At 37.0% G+C, this 6,201-nt stretch overlaps 1 pseudogene; it reads right to left on the bottom strand.

Moving 5' to 3' along the window:
• Nucleotides 1-3,714: 3,714 nt before the first annotated feature.
• Nucleotides 3,715-6,201, bottom strand: part of LOC138029998 (uncharacterized) — an 18,370-nt pseudogene continuing 15,883 nt past the window's right edge.

Below are 6,201 nucleotides of genomic sequence, written 5' to 3'. Positions count from 1 at the left end.
CTTCAGTGAAGTTTAGTATTATAAAGTTTTCGGATGCTCATAGGGCACACTTGTGGTGAAAAGAAGTTGTGAGGGAACTTGAAAATTATCAACATGTCAGCCCAGAAGCCAATGTTTCTCGCTTCTCTTTTATTTGTTATTCTTCAGAGACTGGAATGCTGTATTTCAATACCACACAATTCAGTGCCTTCTGATTTTCTGTAGCACGTACCACAGGCAAGCCAGTGTATGCTTCATAGAAGCATCTAGTTATTGTTTTGTTAGGTTTGAGGGGGCTGGGGTAATGCGTAGCTTGCTCTGCACAATTAACCTGTAATGGCGTCGGAAGTCATTGTAACGCGAATGGCGTTTTAGTACATCTTTAAAGAAAATATACCCATATGGAGCTCAAGAATGGAACATCAAGACAGGCGGTGAAACATAAAGATCTGGAATCTTAAAGGCGACGAGTAATGGACTTCGACAGCGTGAATCTTTCGCCCGTCGAGCCGAAATCAAAATGAGCTTTACTTTTAATATTTCGCCAAGGTGGTGTTACGTTCAACACTGAAACCAAATGGAAATTTCAAAGACAGAGAAGGAATCGAACACCACAAGTAGATCTGTGATCTCTGTTGTGTCTCACAGTGTTTACTGAAGTCAAATCTATTTAAAGTTTGCCAGTTTGTCTGGCAAGTAACATTCATTTTGTACTCAATTCTGCAAAGGTTAAAAAAGAATGGAAATGTGACATTGAAAAATTATTTGAATGAAAGCTTGTTGTCTCTTTTGTGCTTTATTATGTACGATCAAGGTTCTTTCGAAAAGGGTTTGATGTGAACTGTCAGAAATTTATTTAATTGCATATGCTTTGTGATTGTGTGTTTTGCGTGCGTGCACGCAACTGAAATAGGAAGGGTTTCTTGCCTCTTATAGCAAATATGTTGCTTGTTTCGATAAATGTTTCGCTGGAAAATATTTCTGTGAAATTTCCAGCTTTTGTAAATATATCATGTTGTGCAATTTTCGAGAACAGCAAATTTGCATACAGGTGTTGAAATGTGACACGGGGAGAATTTTTGTGGTAACGCACAAGTCACGAAAATAAACAGGTCTGTTGGAAGCGTGCTAGAGTTTCAACAAAATGACCCCCAAAATCGGCAAAAGATTGTGACGCTGATGAATAATAAAGTAGCTGCTATTACCAAAACGATGGAATTACCTGGTGATAAATAACCTTGTCTTGGAGAGTAAATTTTTGATTTTCCAGAAACAATGGTCAACCTCTGAGAGTTGGGCGATTGTGATCTTTGTGTTGAATTCGCACATTTCTTGTCAAAATTTATAACAATTGAAAGAAAAAGAAAACTAACAAAAACAAAAACCCGGTATCTAAGCATCATTTAACACAGATGCTTCACTGTTTCGCGAAAAAACATGCCGCGGTAACTTGATCACTGCGCCCGATGAATTCGATGTGCAATTTACTCGGTGCAGCCAAAAGTACAATTACAACAAAACAACTAAAATCTCCCAAAATGTTTTTCGCTGATGGTAACTTTTTATATTCGTGGTTCAAAATTAATGTTGTTTTCATGTCGTAAATTTTGTTACCGATGGCAAAATATTTTATTCTCGATCGACCGTCCTGAAACTTCCTTCTAAAAAACTGTGTATCCATATTTATTTACTTTTACATCAATAATTGTTTTGCGTAAAGCAAGCTAACAAAATCTGTATTTTGCTTGGTTCGCATTTGATAGCATTAAAATATAATTTTCGGTCCTATGCTTCTGTTACTGAGTGATATCCACTCTCGAAGTCCATGTTTCCTTCCGCGAAATCACAATGGAAAGTACGAACATGCGCAGTGATAGAAAGGCCTGTAGCGTATTTCGGGCCTCGCTGCCATTGAGCATGCTTGAAATCGAACTTTGCCAGATCTCCCTTCCGTATGACCGTGGGAGATCTGGGTACACGATTAGTAAAATACTGTAGTGTGGGTCACTCGGTCTGTCATATTTATTTCCTCGCTTCGTCTATTGAAACTCTCGAGAAATAAAGAACAGTGAGAAGCCTGTCAAGGACTATTGACCATTAAAAAGAAGAACAGATAGTACTTGTTTATTTGCACAATACGTCGCAGTATAAAGTCTACATACCTTCAAATGCCACAGCACAACATTTCAAATTCCGTTTTCCGTGAATCTTCCATTACCTGTGTTACATGTGGACCTATATGTAGGCAGTTACCGGAATTGGCTTTAAAATAACTGGTTCCAGGAGCCCATAAGTAGGAGCCTCCATGTGCACTATATCCTTGAGTCAACCTTTGCCCGTATCTTTCTATTTTTAGAACCAACCATTCAGCAGGAAACTGACATTTACATTAATTTACATCAATTCGCACAATTTGCGTACATTGTTTTGCTATTTTTGTCTTCGTTAGACAATGAATTTATTCTGATTAGCTTTTTTAAACAGCGCGTGCAGTGCCGAACAACTCGAGGCGTTCTAAAAATAGAAATATACAGGCAAAGGTTGACTCATAGGGCTTGTACGGGGGACCACGACTCACCAGTGCAAAGATTGTTTACATTACTTATTAACACGGAGAGAGATAGCTTTGGATTTTTCAACAATATATCGCTTTAATCTAACCCAAAATTATTCAGATGCATGGTCAAGACTGACTTCTTATTTATGACCCCTTTCCGGTGTTTTTGTGTTTGTCAGTATTATGATTTGCGATACTTAGCTTTAGGTTCACATGTTGAGAAGTTTGTTTTTACATCTCATAGATGTTCAAATTTTCAATTACAAGCTCTGTTTTGATTGGCCACTCTACTTCACTGTGTAAATAGTTCACCCTGAAGTTGAAATAGATACGTTTTGTTTCCGAGGAAACGAAACAAAAAAAGAAACATTAGAAAACTAATTGAAATTCTAGAAACTAAAATCTCCTATGCCGAGAAAAATACTTTACAACAACTTGAAAGGTTAAGTTTCTAACTGAAGTTAAGTCCATAATTTTCCTGTTTATACATTGTTCTTTTACCTAGACTGTTTCTTCCCCTTTTCTCCTAAATCGTTCTACCTTCTAAATATTACAAAGCACAAAGAGTAATGTTTACATGTTGTAGTTGTATGTAATGATCCTTTATTGTTTTAGAAAAAAATTGCCAAAATTATTCTGTGAACAGTCTGGCTTGCCGCGACAAGCTTTTCGCTATTTGCAAGCCAGCCAAGTAATAACTTAAACTGTTTAATTGCTGTAAATAAATAAAACTTGAAAACTTGTGTCAAGGGAAGATTTTATGAAACAAAAGACTACACATTTTCTTTTGGCATCTTTTTAGGACGAACAGAAGCAATGTGACGGACCTTTTAAGAATAGCCCATTTCCGAGTTGCTGCATGCCTCAGTTTCAAAGCGAGTCTTGGTGAACAACCATTCAAATGGAAATGACTTGCGTATTCTTATGCAAATCAAATTCAATTTCCTTACAATAGTTGAGCACCACGACTCACTACGAAACCGAGACAAACAAATTCTCGGAAATGGCCCAGTTTAACATTCCACTGACTTAAAAATCTTAGCGTTGCTCAACCTCATACGAATGGGTTTCGCCATGCCAGATCCAAGAAATTTCCAAAATTACAATGGATAATTACACCTGGTCCAACGTTTGTTAAAAATATGGCCCGTTTTATATCTGTAGCCACCTGACTGGCTTGAACACTTTTCTTTTCCGTTGTTTCCACCATGTTATTAGAGACCTTACGATTTACAAAGTCAACTTCAACCGGAAAGCCACTGAAGCAATGACATTTAATGAACAAGACATTCTGTTTGCGTGCGCTTTAGAGGATTCAAGTTCTGTAACTATGCGTTGGTCGAATTGATTTTGTATCACGGTTTTACCAATTACTCGCCCCTACTCCCTATAGAACTTAACGTTAACGGCAGAAATGATATGTAAACAAGTCAACTAAAATCAACCATAAGTCCAAATAATCCAAACTAGTGCTTCGTGATTTAACTCAACAATGGTACAAACTGGCTTAGTTCAATAGTTTGAGGCTGGTTCTGTTTGTCAGTGCCCAGCATGGAGAAAACTGGCGAGAAACGAGAAGCTGACAACAAAATTAATCTGTAAACATGCAGAACATCAGAATGTAGATTGCAACAAACACTGCCCTTTTTTTTTCACATGTACCAGGCAAATACATCAACGCAAGTGGTACCATTGTTGTTGCCCTCTGAACAGTCTGCCCAGTCCTGTCCATACCATATCTGCAATTCCTGGTTCTTCAACAAACGTAATGGAGTGGAATTGCTGCTTAGAACAAGCTCTGTTGATCCTTGCTTTATTCCTTCAAGAACGTAGAATAGCTTTTTGTTACTGCATTCTATATTTTTATCTTTTAACAATTCTAAATCATCCTCTTTTGGCAGAAGGGCTTTTTTGTCGGCAGTTGTGATGATCGTCATAAACGTGTTGTTTGCATACAAGTCTAAGTAGGTGCAGCTCCAGTAGGAAGCACCGGTATTTGGGTTACAATTGATGGATCCGTTTCTGTGCGCCAGCTTCATACCCGTTACATTACCAGTTTTAGTCATGTTGAAGGCACCGTATTGATCATCTCGAGATCCAAAGCAAACTGGATCTTCGTTGATTTTTTGCCACACCCTTGAAAATAAAAATTATTTTGTTACCACAATAAGATATGTTTCGTTTTGTCATAAACATTTTTTACACCAGGGCAAGATCATCAACAATAAAAATTGTCATAAAAACAATCAAATGAACAAAGGAATAGCTTGAACAAACAACTGTCTTGAATAGATGTGTGAAATGGCCATTGCAAGCTTAACAATTCGATTTGAAATCTCAGTGTCCTATTTCTTGTTCACTGTCCTATTCTACTTGTTATGTTTTGTACCTACATTGTGGTAGTTTCCAACTGTAAAGCTTGTCTTATTTGGGTACCAGATGCTATCCCTTGTAAGTTTAGTCTACTATTACCGTATTGTTATTTTATTCTGTTTACTTATTGTTTTGACAACATGTACCGGCTATTTTCAACGGGAGAAAAGTAAGCTTTTGCCAGTCGTGCTGGTATGCACTATTTTTATAAGAAAGTCTAATTTTGGAGCTGAGGCTGAATAGCCTTATGCTTTGCTTATTTGAGCCCGAAAAGGTTCTTAAAATGTTCTTAAAGTTGTGTGGTATACTAAGTTCGAATGCAAATTGAGTTGTTCCTCAGTGTATTATGCAATTAAAATGCGTCCCATAGCATCTTAGTTAATTGTCCTGTGAGACTACATTTTTCATTTCTTTTACCGTTATTTATACTTCTCATAAAAACAAGGACAAAAACAAATGAGTAAAGTCTTTAAAGACGTTCGTACTGTAACCTAAATCTTACTTACTTAAATCTTTGGTTAATATCAACCTGTACACTGTACATGTCATATAAAAGAGCTAGGTCCTCATTTAAAAGAACGGTGTATGGAAGACATGTTTGCACAGAGGACTTCATTGTCAACAGAAGTGTCCCGTGAAGGAGTCTACAACTTGCTGTATTCAAATTATTTTCTATATGAGAATTGTCATAGCTCTAAGGAAGGATCATAAAATCCTGAAAAGCTCCATGCAAGGTTTGCACATTCCTGGCTCATTTCATTTGTTGAGTTAATTAGTGAATGGCCTTAAACCCGAGTAGGAGATCTTCAAAGATTTGTATTAAGTTTACACAAAAAGTACTCATAAGTAGCACTGACCTTGACAAGTAGCCTGGATAACATAACTAGCATTTTCATCTGAGTATATCCATTGCTTGCTGTCAGCAACTTTCCTTCACTCGCTTTGATTTCTGCGCACGATTCAGCGGGAAGTTCTTGAATTGAGCCCAATGGCACTGCAGGCGAAATATACAAAATTTCTATAACTATCAGCGTAATATGAATGATGAGTGGTAGCAACCTGGTACGGACCCAATGTTGATAATTAATTTTTGATAATCCTTTGTTTTAACTAAGATTGATTGGTTTTCGACTCATTTCGATTCAGCAAGAGTCCATCAAACGACTTACACTCTTTCTTTTCTATGTCTTTTTTTAATCAGTCTTTTTATAAGAACGTTCAGGCTGAGATTAACAAAACTTTTAAGAACATACTAAGTTAAATTAATACCCATGCTCATAGCCAGTTTAATA

The sequence above is a fragment of the Montipora capricornis genome, chromosome 13 (assembly GCF_036669925.1).
Source record: "Montipora capricornis isolate CH-2021 chromosome 13, ASM3666992v2, whole genome shotgun sequence".
NCBI classification, from domain to species: domain Eukaryota; kingdom Metazoa; phylum Cnidaria; class Anthozoa; order Scleractinia; family Acroporidae; genus Montipora; species Montipora capricornis.
Note: the sequence above shows the minus strand (reverse complement) of the source record. Positions and strands in the feature narration are given on the sequence as shown.